Genomic DNA, 14640 nt, shown 5'->3' with positions numbered 1-14640 from the left:
GATCCAATCAGATTTTCTGAATGTGGCCAGATTCTCTGAATGTGGCTGGCCCGGAGCCTTTCTGAAAAGCCATTGACAATGACACTGGGACTTGTTTCCTCTGCATATACTGGGTTTTTGGGATCCAGTCTCTTTGGATACTCACCTTCCTGGACCTGGAGGGAGGGGGGAGGAACTTGAACTTCCCACAGGGCTGGAAGCCCTGACTGCTCTTAGGGATGGAGAGGGAGGAGGAGGGAGAGGGGGGTGTGGGAGGGTGTTGGGAGGAGGGGCAGAAATGGAAACTTTCATAATTTAATAAACTTTAAAAAAAGAAGAAGAAGAAATGATCTTAGTGGTTTTATGGAACTCTGAGCAGTGAGACAAGCTCTTACTCAGAAAAGAATTGAGATCTAGGACCTGTAGCTAAATCATGCTGCAGCAATAGACAGAAATATCGCTTGGGTTCCAGCAGCAAAATTCAGTTCTGCTTACAGTCTGGCCACCATAGTCATGGTTATTAATATATCAATGAAGCTTGGCTTCTCACAGTTACTCAGGGACCCCATATTTAGGAAGATCCATCCTTCAGTGGCTCCATGACTATGGAAAAAACAAAAAGTTTCTCACATAATAGAGGCTCTCTGCCTACTGGTCACATTCCACTTATATTACGTTGAGAAAAATAACCCACATAACCATGTATACATTAAATTATATGGGGCTTTATAATCTTTTTGCTTAGAGGGACTCTAACATATGAGACGAATAAAGCCTACTAAGGTGTCCAAATTGTAATAGCTGATCCTGAACACATTCCTAAGATAGCAAGATGTTATACTGTGGCTAAGTGCATAAAATAGGGAATATGCAAAGCGATAGAAAAAAGTTCATGAAGCCAGTGATAAAAGTTAAGCAATAGCAGCAGCCACAGTTAACCCCTCTATAATTATTATGTTATTGGTTTTGTTTTGTTTTACAAGACAGGGTTTCTCTGTGTAATAGTCTTAGCTGTCCTGGAACTAGCTCTTGTAGACCAGGCTGGTCTTGAACTCACAGATATCTGCCTGTTTCTGCCTCCCAAGTGCTGGGACTAAAGGTGTGTGCCACCACCACAGAGTGCATTATTGCTTTTCTATACCCTGCATGCATCATATTTCCTTCAGATAACATTTTATCTTTTTAATTTTATTTTTATTGAAAATAAAGTTACTTTCATACAGCATATTCTGATCACAGTTTCCCCTACATCATCTCCCAGATCCTCCCTACCTCTCCACCCTTCCAACTCTACAACTTCTTTCTTTTTTTCTTAAGAAAACAAACAAATAAAAAGACAAATGAGGATTTAAAAAAATGAACAAACTAAGAAACAATCAAAAAAGAAACTAAGAAAGAGCACTATAAACACAAACACATTCAGGCAGACAAACATGCACATATACAAACACATATACATACATATACAAAAAAACATAAAACTCAAAATTGGAAACCATAATATACAAGAGAAAGGCCAATGAGGTAAATAAAAAATGCCCAAAGAAAATAGTATGAGAAAAAAAAGTATAAAAACACCTTTGAGTTTATTTTGTGTTATACATCTACTGCTGGGCTTGGAGCCTGCCCTGAAGTACGGTTTGTTTCCCCAATGAGACTCCCGTTCTTTGCAAGAGGTTGTTTATTGAAGACAGCTTCTTAGTTGCAGGTAGGAGATTGTCTATTTCCCTATCTCAGCACAGGGATCCCATCTGACTTGAACTTATGCAGGCTTCTACATTCTATGCAGACTTCTACATTCTATGTAGGCTGCTACAGTCTCTGAATTCCTATGTGCATCAGTTCTGCTATGTTTATAGAGTCTTGTTTTCTTGGTATCATCCATGCCCTCTGGCTCTTACAGTCTCCCAAACTCCTCCTCCACATAGTGCCCTGAGCTCTGAAGAGAGGAATTTGGTAGAGACATCTTTTTGAGGATTGACTATTTCAAGAACTGTCACTCTCTGCACATGTCTGGTTGTGGAACTCTTCTTATTTACTACAGGAGGAAGCTTCCCGATAAGATACCAATTTCTCAGAACAAGGATTCTATGACTGTAATGCTTCTACCTCTACATTTTAAGTAGAAGACCTGGGGTAACAAAGGTTAGGTTACATTACTTGACCAGGTCCTAAATGTAACAAATTAGCAGAGAGAATCGAAGCCTAGCTGGGGCTACTTGCGATGTCCTTCTTCCCTCCGTCTTTCTCTATATCTACAGTCCCATCACAACTCAGAACAATGACAACGAAGGAGCCACAAGAAGTCACACACAATCTGACCTGGCAAATCAGTGGCCTTCAATCTACAGAGATGTTCAAGTTATCATCATTGGTATACTATGAGCATAACGAGTTGAAATTGGGAATTGGGGTGTTCCTTAAATTCCTTATTCCACATTAAATTTTATTATCTACTCTTCATACATAACTGTGGGTACCCACAGAAATAGGTCCTCCACCTTGACTGAACATGTGGGGGCCTGCAGACATGGGTCTGCTCTACCTTGATTGAAGGATTTTAAGCCTACATTTTCTCTTTCAAAGTTATTGACAAGAAGTCTGACTTAAGGCATGGCTATAAACAAGATATCTTGACCTAGGGTATGATTATTTGATGTTTTGGGTATTGAGATGGCCCACAGAAGTGGATCCATTCCACCCTGATGTGGGATGTCCTTCTGTATATGTGTTGCTTTTATTGGTTGATAAATAAAGATATCTCTGTCAATGGCTTAGCAGAGTAAATCCAGGCAGGAAATCCAAACAGAGATAAAGAGAAAAAGTAGGCAGAGTCAAAAAGACGCCATGTAACTGCCAAAGGGGACAGATGCCAGAACTTTATTGGTAGGTCACAGCCTCATGGTGATACATTGATTAAAATAAATGGGTTAATTTAAGATGCAAAAGTTAGGTAATAAGAGGCCTAAACTAACAGGCTAAGCAATGTTGCAATTAATATAGTTTCTGTGTGATTATTTGGGTCTGGGCGGCCAGGAATGAACAAACAGTCTCCATTTACAAAGGTCACAGAATTCAAGCATATTCCTGATCCTTCAAGGATATAACAGGAGGTTTGACCCAGGGAGGGGCTGACTACAGGATCCTTGGTCTAAAGTAAAATCACTGCATGGCCTGCATAAACAACAAAATGCTTAACTCAGGATATAGTGATTTGATGTTTTAAGTATTGAAGCAAGTAATTGTTCCGTTTGTTCTTTGTGCCATGTTAAAGGAGTCTTTTGGCTTCTTCCCCCTTTATGGATTGGGGTATATAGAATATGGAATATTAACATGGGAAAACTCAGGATTCACTGGATTGCTTCCTGGTTGTACCCTGTGTCTCAGTATTTCTTTCATATCTCTGTTTCTCCTACCTAATTTTTTAATCCATATTCCCATATCCTACAAGATGCAAACCCGGTGGAGCCTAGACCGCACACATAACAAGATCCAATCTTTAAAGAGCAGCATCCAAAGAGTTACCCACCGATAATCAGGGCAATCATTTTCTCTTTCATGTGCTTTGAAGAGTTCAGTGAGCTTTGCTTCATAAACAAATCCCTGAGTCAGATTGCACTGCTGAGGAGCAGCTGCATGGGCTTCTGTCACACAGATTACCATATTCACTGACTGCACAGCTGAGTGGAGGGAACCACAGTTTGCTCCACTATTTAAGATTGACTCCGAGCATCATTTCTGCTGAACTGCACACCCGTAATGAAGACAGTCACTCTTCTCCATGTCTACTTGTACTTGTTCACTTAATGGAAGCTTCTTGCCTTATGGAGTTCAAATTAAAATGCCATTTGTCATTGAGCATTAAAAATACTCCAACTGAGAGAAATCATAGCTAAATCTGGAAATCAGCCAGTGGCTTCTGGATGCCAGGCTAAGTAAAACAAGGCCCCTAGGAGAACACACAAGCACTTTGGCAAATACCTGGTACTTCTTAGAGCACACCTGAAGGGCACACACAGATTATCCTATCATGGAAGCCAAATAGTTGGAGGACAACTTGGGTCATTTGAGATGCTTCTCTGGAAAAGCAAGGAATTCGCAGGGAAAACAATCCATTCTCAAAGTGACACAGAGATACTCCACAACACAAATAAACACCCTACTTCTCATTCTGAACTACAGATGTTTTTTTCAATATTAGAATAACAAAGATAGATGAGACATCATGACTGTACTCACAGGGTGTTGGGAAGAAGGTTGTATACAGACAAATCATGTGTCACCAGGAACTATGAGTTTCAGAAGGAACTTCAGAAGTATCCATTTTGTTATGAACTTTTGCTTCTTTTGTAAAATTTGTAAAGTAAATTAACAGAACCCCTTTTTAAAAAATGGAGAATGTTTATTATGTGGTGTCAAATAATCAGAAGTCTATAATCAAAGAAAGATATACGCTATTACATGGACCGTGTTTGTGTTTGTTTTTTTTAGAGCCTGATAAATATTTGACCAAAAATGAGTTAAACACACATAGAGACATACATATACATATTCATATATATGGAAAAGCTATAACAGACCCCAAAATGAAATGTATACTGCAAATTACTACTGAGTCTCATATCATCAGAAACCAGATCTTAAGGAAAATAAACTGATAGAAAATAGAAAATAGACTGAGACTTTAATTTGTAACAAAAAATAGTAAGAATAGGTATCATGAATCTGTGATTGAGTGTGATTGAGTCAAAGAATACTGGGTTGTTAAACCTATGGGAAGAACACATTTATATTCTACTCAATTGCAAAACCAATGTAACAAATGTAAATCAATGATTAGTGATTGTGAGAAACTATGGGGTTCCTAGAAGCCATAAGAGCATTGATAGTCCTGTGCACATTCCCTTGATGGATTCTACCAGGCACTAACAGGAAGGAATCCCAAGAGAGTTTCCCAGATGCTGTATGAGACTATTGTAAGAACATCATGAACTATTGAGACTATGTCTATAATTTGCCTTAGAGAACTGAAACCCTATCTTATATCAGGAAGGGTAACAATCAATGTTACTTTTAGGCAGAGGGTGAGAAGAAATATACCGCAATTAATGACGGAGTGGTCAATCAAGGGTCTGTGATGTTGCATTCTACTTTGTATGCTGTGAATGTCATTGGTTAATAAAGAAACTATTTTGGACTATAGCAAGGAAGAACTTAGCTAGATAGGGGAAACTAAGCTGAATGCTGGGAGAAAGGAAGCAGAGTTAAATAGAAGCCATGGATCCATCACTGGAGGCAGATACACTAAAACTTTGCTGAAAGGCCACAACTTCATGGTGATGCACAGATTAATGAAGATGAGTTAATTAAGATGTAAGAGTTAGCAAATAAAAAAACTAGAGCTAATGGGCCAAGCAGTGATATAAATAATATGGTTTCTGTGAGATTATTTTGGGAGTCTGGGTGGCTGGGAAATGAACAAGCAGCCTCCTTACAACAGCTCTGTACTGAGCAAAGGGAACAAACAAAATGTGAAAACTTTGAAGGGACCTCCCTGGGTCAAGGAAGAAATAAAAAGAGAAATTAAAGTCTTCCTTGAATTCAACGAGAGTATTTTCTTAGGACAAGAGATTTTTATTTAAATTTTCAGCAGATTTATAAATAAGACAAAGAATGTATGATATGGGAGTATACATAAATTAGTCTTTTAACTTGTAAGGAAAGAAAAATAATTATAAGTAGTTTGGGAAATGAATAAAAGAAAAACAAATAAAACATAATTGCCAGCAAAGTCAAAAGCAACTAGTTTTGACACCAAAATCGACAGTATTAAACAATCATATACAAGTTTTCAAACTGACTTTCAGAGATTAGATTAGGCTAGCAAATATATTGCATGCAAAATTGCTAAGTGTTTTTGAAAAACTAACAATAGGCTTTAATTCCTGTACTATCATTGACGAAACAGGGACAAGAAAACGAAAAGGTGCCGCCTACAAATTACATGTTTCAGTTTTGCCAATGTGCCCATCATATTTTGAAGGGATACTGGGCATTGCAGACAGTCTCAGATGGAACTGTGTGGGGCAGTTTATGATATCAGTGTTTTTCAGACACAAGACTCATCTGAGTTCTTACCCACCTTCCTCTGAGCCTATCTGTAACATGACTTCAGGCAAAATACCTTTCAGTTGGGTCTTTAGTTTTATGTATTATGCCTTGGAGAAAATATTGTGTTAAATAGTTTGTGTCTTGCTTCTATTAATGTCCTGATAGTGGAATTCATACAACCATTAGATGATTGACAGAATCCAAAAGGGCATAGAGTTAGATACACTCTATTAAATTTTAATTATACTTATCCTGGAAGGTGGGGTTTCAACATATGAATTTTTGGAGGATACAACAAACATTTGGGGTCTATTAGAGCTAATCATAAAATCCAGACATTGAGAAAAATGATAGTCTATTAAATGTTGATGTAAGAACCATGATGTTGTACCACGTATTCATCAACTTAATCAATATTAATAATGTGTTCATTCCATGCATTCTATAGTGTTGACTGCAGCATTTACAAAATAAAAATTGATATGACCACATACTAATAAGAACAGGCAACTTCTGTTGAAAAGTCAGACTCCAGCAGTACATGATTTATTGAGCAAGTGGAGACATTTGCAGATGACAAGAGAGAAGAAGTCATACTGGAGGAGACCATCCTCCAGTCTAATAGGTGGGAATTTTGTTGAAGCCTGAAGGACAGATATGTGACATATGACTGACTCCAGCGTTAGAGTAACTGTGTCTCCTTCTAGTGCAAAAAGACAGAAATCATCTCTCTCTCTCTCCGCCTCCTCTGTTGCTAGCTGGGATCTGACTGATGAGATACAGTGGAACATCCTCCTGCAGTCAAGACCCACACATTATGCGCACATTTCTCCATGTTGGACTTTTTTACCTAGTCTAAGACCAGAATCAGTAAAGAATCATGTGGCTTCCTGAAATAAAAACAATGTCCAAGAGAACAATAATGGCCAGGAAATTACTACATGAGGAAGATGGCCTGCCCCAGAGACTAAAGGTGAGAAATGAGAAATAATATTATTCATAGCTTATAAGATTTTTGCTTTTGCTTCTTTTTAAAGATTACTACCTTTAATAATATAATACTGTTTGGCGGAGTAATGCAAAAAGGAAAACACAGAAAGAAGTGGACCCTGCAATGCTCTGAACCTGGGCTTTACAAATATTGATTTTGTCTAGGAATGTTTGTAGGATTTAGAAAATACAGATTCTGATTCAACAAGTTTTGATGGGACCAGGATTCTGCTCTAGTAAACTCCCAAGTAATGCTGATGGTGTTAGATCACAGAACACACGTTGATGTTCACGAATCCAGACCTGAGCCTTGCAAATATGTCCCTAAATCTAGAGACTGAAGTGGCAGACACAGTGATTTGCTATTCGCTCATGTAGTCTCATGCTCAGTGTAACACATCTAATACCAGAAGTTTGTCAGAATTTTTCCACCTACCAAGCGATTCTCCAGCAGAATCTAGACCACGTCCTTGAATTCTATTTGAACAATGTCTATTTGGAGATAGAATCAGTTCCCTAGATTGAGGGTTTGTCCAACAAGCCTGGCCCTCTGCTGCAGGTCTTGAATGTGACCTGTGCTTCTGAACTGAAGTAACTGAGACTTCTACAACTTCTTCACTGGGTCCATTAATTTACTAGCATACTTTACAGAACTCATCAAAACTACCGTGGCTTTCTATGGATGGCAATCAGAGAGCATACAGAACAGGAGGGCAGAAGCAATGTGGTCCTGAAGTACGCACGAATGGGTATGAAGTGCCCATGCTGTCTTAATGCTACCTTCTAGGTACCTCCCGTATACCCACATTTCACTCACACTTCTCCACATCCCAGAAACAACTGACTACATCACCAGTCATTGGAACTTCAGCCTCTCTCTCTTCCTAAAAGTGTGGGTTATGGAGAGAGTGGAATGTCCAAAAACCTTCTAATCCTGCCTTGATCTTTCCAGTAGCCATCCAGGACTCTGGACCTATATCTAGCAGCCCATGGTACAGCATTATAATCTCATTAGCATGAAAATGGCACCCATCACTTCAAGAAATACACGGGTTTTGTATCAGCAAGCAGGTATGAATAACAAATATATTTTACTATAAAATAGTATACCCTTGCTACCACATCAGAGTATTTTATTTTCAAACAGAATCCTGTATATTTTAGATCTATTTATGGTGATACAAATATATCCAGGGGATGTTGAATGATAAAATAGTAAGTTGTGTGCCCAATGACCAATAGAGTTGGGCACAGAGCATATTCAGAAACCCAGAAATTTTGATCAAAAGAAGTCCAACTTGTGTTGTTTATACTAACAAAATATTAAGAAGCTCCAAAGTCAAGTCAAGTATCTGAATTTTAGGTGCATATAAGAAACCAGAAAAATTTTGAAATTACTTGATCTTGAATCAAGAAAGAGAAGTTCAGCTGAAATTTGAGTGGTTTTCATTATAAAATTCTTTTGCCAAAAAGACAGCGTGAAACCCACACACAACTATTAGTGTTCAGAGCAACAAGGAAATGAAGCTGCTTTTTACACTTAACTTTCTAATTTTGCTTTTCCATTTTTTTTCTTAATCATTATATCTTTTCTGAAATGAGTCAGGGACAAAAAGTAAAAATAAAAAGAAACAGAGAAAGAAAATCTCTGGGTAAGTCATTTCTAGGAAACTGTGGATAAGGGTTTTAGATTTGCATTATAATGACTTATAAAAGGAAATTCAATTCATTTGTTTCTAGTAACTCATTTTTCAGATATAATTAAAACAACCCCAGGAAGAAGGTGAAAATAGCAGTCGATTTGTACAGAGTAGATTCCAGCCTTTTCAGTGGTGAGTTTTACGAGGTTTTTGATTCCCTCATGTCGCTATCTCCTAGCTCATATGGCTTTGATGTGCAAATCTTTCTCCCAAAAGATTAGAGGGTTACTCTAATCTATGTGAACACAGATCCACATCGCTCCAAGCAGATAGAGCCCTGTATTATTGTTTTGAGAGCAAGTCGAACAACAATATTAATATAATTTACATATATATGTATGTGTGTATTTATGTATCCATGACCTCGTGATATACTCAAACTCTACAGACATGTATTGTGTGGCTGCTAGGAAGCTATAAGCCTCATTTCGAAATATAATCTGATGAGCAATTTTCACAGTGTTGTTGAATTTGACAGATAATTTTTCAAAGATATCATCAGTCAGTCAAGGCTAGTGTGAATTCTGAAATTCTGGAACATGGATTGAGAAGAAGTGATAAGACAACAGACAAAGAAGAATGTGAGGTTATTTGAACCACTCTTTTATTACATCTCTGTATCCTGTGACGGATTAATATCCTACAAGGAGGAATGATCAGGGGCAAGTCCATTATACAGTGTGACTCATAAATACAGAACTAGAAGGCACATTTGTGGTTTGACGGGAGAGGTCTATGTAGATGCAGGCATATACATAAGACATGATTTTCAAACATCAATTTTAAACCCAAGAAAGTAAAATCTAAACTTAAATCACAAGGGGTGTGTGTGTGTGTGTGTGTGTGTGTGTGTGTGTGCACGCATGCACGCGCACGCGTGAAACTGGCTTGCCTACCAATGAAAGGGCTATCCTATCCAGGAATACATGACACTTCCACAGCCAAGCTGACATCTGGTTGAGGACAGTGAATACTGTACATATAATAAATTTCCTAGAAACAGTCATCTTTGTAGGTCTCCTCAAATTTGAATTTTGAAAGATTAGAAGTTTTTTGTGTGTGTTTTTAATGTATAAGCAAAATGTAAGGTACCTAGAAGAGCCCCACCTGTCATACCCATGAAGAGAAGCAGTACATTTTTGCATTCCTAAAAAGCAAAAAGAGGACTTTCATAGGATTTCAAGAACAGTGCCACTTAGTTAAATAAAATGAAACTTGCTTGTGGCATTTTAATGTTTCCCTAAAGTAGAGTTCATCTTTAACTTAACACCTAATGTAAACATCAGACGTGAAATGGTAATAAAGCTGCCTTTAACTGTGAATGCCGACACACGCTTCCTGGCCATACAGTCTATCCTCTGGAGTCCAGCGTTTTCTCCCTTTAAAGAAAGTGTCCTACTTACTCTTCAGTCTCTCAGCAAATCACAAAATGTATAAGATGAAATTTATAGTGTCTATAAATATAAAAGAACATTTGGTCAATCCCAAAAAAGTTGGGAACACTACACGGTACATGGAATGTGCCAGAAACTCTGAGTTTGTGGAACCTGGCTTTGAATTTCAGCTTTACAGTGACTGAACCTGTGGGAAAGACACATCATCTTCTCTAATCTCAGTTTTCTCATCTGGAAAACTGATTTAAAATATACCAAGTCCTTCTTTCTCTTTGGATCCTGACTTTCAAAGGACAGTATGTGTATGAAAGTTTATTAGGTATAAATATGACTCAAAGTATCCACTCGTGGGGTCGGGGTCACCACACAGTTGTTAAAATATCCCCGTGTCATGCACCCTAAGCTAGCTAGGACAGCAGCTTCCGTCCCAGGCTCACACCAGTCAAACGCCGTGGATCAGCAGTATGCTGCTGCTTTGAAGAATGGTTTGCAGTCCTTCTGTTCTGAAGGGAGACAAAGGCTGTGCCATCTGCTTCAGCTGCTGAAAGCTGAACACTGTATATTATACAGTCTTTATAAAAACGTGTGCACGGAAATGGCCAGGACCACTCCTCTATCAAATCGCTAATGAATTTCATCTTTTACGCCCCTTACAGCTTACAAGATGGTCAGAATGAATGCGAGGAAATAGATGTATACTGAAGAGTGTTAAAAACGGAACGAAGGCCAAAAGCTGACAGCTGTCAGGTGGTCGTTCCTAAGTGGAAAAAAAATAATAATAATGATCACTTCGGCATTCACAGTGATGAAAAAAGTAAGACTGCCCTTTAAATAGTTTATCCTATAGTAAAGATGAAGAGATGCCTCACAAAACAAAAAAGGTTTAAACCTCAGAGATAAGTCAGAGATCCATCCTCAGTCCTGGCCTTTCTCACAACTTTCTTTCGGAAAAGATGAAAATGAAACCTATGGCCTGGAAATGATGAAGCACACATGGGCAGCCCATATTGGGCTTATCCATATTGGGTTTCATGGTCTAAGCTGATGACAGACTCCCTCTTCTCCCTTAGAGCTTTCTCTTGCACCTTGGGGTGACATCAAGGTGACTGCACTTAAGACAATGTGGAAATTAGAAAGGGAGAATTTAATATCTTTTGCAGCTTGGAGTGGCTCTCCTTCAGTGACAGATGGCCAACAGAGGGAACCTTTGACATTGGCCTTATAGGTGCAGTGGAGAATGTTGTTTACTGACCGAAAACTGGACACCCAGATCAGATTCCTTATATAGTCACCTGGTAGGGATTGATAGAAAACCCTCCATCATGGGTTAAACATTTTTTTCCCTCAACGGGTTAAGGTTCTGGCTGCTGAGAGAACACCCAGAGGCCTTGCCTCCAGCCCAATCTTATAAGGGAGTTCAGACGAGGGAGATATCTTATTTTGCACCCTATACACCTCCGCTGGGGTCCCCCAGAGCCTGCCTAGGGCAATGCTGGGGAAGCTCCACTAGAGAATCAGGCAGCAGGTGGAGGCTAGCCCAGGCTAACCACAGAAAATGGGGAAATACTCCCCAACTTCAGGCCCATGCAGTCCTACATCTGAGGCCAACTGGGCCGCCAAATGTTGGATGGGAACCAACAGTATCACTTCTGACCTTTGCCACTAGAGATCTGTACAGTTAGTGTTGGCAAAACAACCCCTTCTCTTAGAATCCCAGTGACCTCACTAACCTCTTAGAAATTGTCCTCTTTACCCACCTGCCCAACTGAGAAGATTGCTAGCAGCTGTTGCAGGTCCTGTTCACCACCAAAGAAAGAAACGGGATCATCACAGAAGCCCACAAAGTTGTCCCTGGAACCACTCGGGAGCCCACAGCGGACTTAGCCCTCATAGACACAGGGTTCCCCACTGTCCGGCCAGAGTGGGATCATAACTCTACAGAAGTTAAGGAGGGATTTGAAGTCTATCACCAGACTCTGTTGGCGGGTCTCAAGGCAATGGCCAGGTGGCCGACTCACGTGAGCAAGGTTTATGACGTGAGACAGGGACCTGAGATCCTCGCAGCCTTCCTGGAATGCCCTCAGGAGACCTTCAGGCGCTATATTCCCTATGACCCCGAGGCACCAGAGAGAGAGAGATTCCTGCTTTTCACTTTTATGAACCAGGCAGCTCCAAACATAAAGGAAAAGCTCCAAAAACTAAGTAGAGTAAGGGAGAGAAAGAACAGAAATTTAATGATGATGGCAGAGAGAGTTTTTAAAACTAGGGAAAATTCAGAGGAAAAAGAACTCAGAAAGGAAAAGGACAAGAAAGGAGCCTCGCTCACGTGTTAGAGGCACAGCAGGAATGCCACCGCTGAGAGCTGGCCAAGATCTTGGCCACATCAAGAGAGATAGATGGCCCACGCCAGGGAAGACAGCAAGCAGCTTCTGGCAATAGAGAAAGCAGAAACAAAGATCAGAAAAATCTGAGACTGGTAGGGAAAGATCAGTGTGCATAGTGCAAGGAGGAAGGACACTGGGCAAGAGAATGTCCAGAGAAGCAGTAAAAGACCAAAGTCCTGCAGTGAGATGTGGACGGTGATTAGAGGAGTCAGGGTTTGCCCCCCCCACCCTGAACTCAGGGTTACCCTATAGGTGGAGGGGAAGAAAGTAGATATCAGAGCAGAAAACTTAGTGCTTTTAAATCAGAAGGGCCTATATCTAATAAAAAGACCCAGGTACAGGGAGCCACCGAAACCAAACAGTACTCATGGACTATTCAAAGAACGGTGAACTTAGGAGTGAGACAGGTAACTCATTCTTTCCTGGTGATACTGGAATGCCCACATCCCTTTCCTGGACTGAGACTTGCTTACAAAGATAAAAAAAAATACATTTCTCTAGTGATGGGGTTAAGCTACTCCACTGTAAAGGGGCATGTGGAGCCTTATCCCTCCATGCAGGACTGGCTTCAACAGTTTCCCTTAGCATGGGCAGAGAGAGGAGGCATGGGATTGGCATCCCACCACCCACTGTCTCTATGGAGATCAAGTCAAGAGGCAGAACCTGTAAAAGTCTACCAATATCCCATGCCCCTCTAAGTAAAGAGGGGAATCCCTCCACATGTAAGGTGACTGCCGGAACTTGGGGTACTGAGACCCATTCATCCGGCTTGGAACACCCCTCCCCTGCTGGTGGTAAAAATGCCTCACTCCAAGATTACCAGGCAGTGCAGGACCTGAGAGAAGTAAACAAAATGGTAGTGGATATCCATCCCACATTGCCAAACTCTTACACCTCGCTCAGCATGCTGTCCCCTGACCAGCAGAGATACACAGTTCTGGACTCAAAGGATGCATTCTTCAGTCTGACGCTAGTCCCCAGTGGTCAGCCCTATTTCACCTTTGAATGGCATTACCCAGAGATCAGAATTAGTGAGCAATTAACTTGAATCAAGCTGCCACAAGGATTCAAAAACCCCCTCACCATCTTTGATGAGGCCCTACATGAGCACTTGGGTGAGTCCTGAGCCCAAACCCAGGTACAAGCCTGTTGATTGCTGCTGCCAACCAGAAAAAGTGTCTGAAAGGGACAGAGAACCTACAACAGGTCCCTGAAAGCCTGGGATATAGGACCTCTGCAAATAAGGCCCAGATCTGCAAACAGTAGGTAATAATATACCTGGGGTATGTCCTCAAAAAAGGCCAGAGATGGCTCTCAGACGTCCGCAAGGAAATGGTGCTAAAGATTCCCATCCCTGCTTCCGCTACTACTGGGTTCTGCTGCCTCTGGATTCCAGTGTTTGTTGAACTAGCCAAGGCCCTAGATGAGGCCACAAAGGTGGAACAAGATTTTATTTGAACAGAGGACAGACAAAAGGCATTTAACACCCTCAAGTAGAGGCTTCTAGAAGGACTGCTGGACATGACCAAGCCCTTCTACCTGTTTGTGAATGAGCATAGGGGAATAGCCAAGTGAGTGCTGACATAGATCCTAGGGCCATGGAAAAGGCAGTTGCTTAGCTACACAAGAAACTAGACCCCATAGCCATGGGCTGTCACCTTCGTCTTTGCATCACAGTGTCAATGGCCATGCTGGTTAAGGATGCTGACAAGCTAACTCTAGGACAAAATCTTACCATCACCCCCTCCATATGCACTGAAAGGGGTACTTAAACAGCCACTGACAGATGGTTGAGTATTGCCTGGATGACTCATGATCAGACTCTGCTCCCTAACCCAGCTAGGATAATATTTCAAATCCCAGCAGCTCTAAACCTGGCTACATTGCTGCCAGACTCAGACCTCAAAGCCTGACTACCTGATTGCTCCGGGATCCTGGCCCAAAAACTGCAACTGACCTGACCTAAAAGATGCTCCGCTCTCAGATGCAGAGGAGGCATGGTTCCCAGACAGCGGCAGCTTTGTGGGAGACAAGCTTAGTTATGCCGGAGTGGCAATAACGACCACAAATGATGTGGCCTGG

Source organism: Myodes glareolus, chromosome 11, assembly GCF_982192425.1.
Source record: "Myodes glareolus chromosome 11, mMyoGla1.1, whole genome shotgun sequence".
Taxonomy (NCBI): Eukaryota; Metazoa; Chordata; class Mammalia; order Rodentia; family Cricetidae; genus Myodes; species Myodes glareolus.
This window is presented reverse-complemented; position numbering follows the sequence as displayed.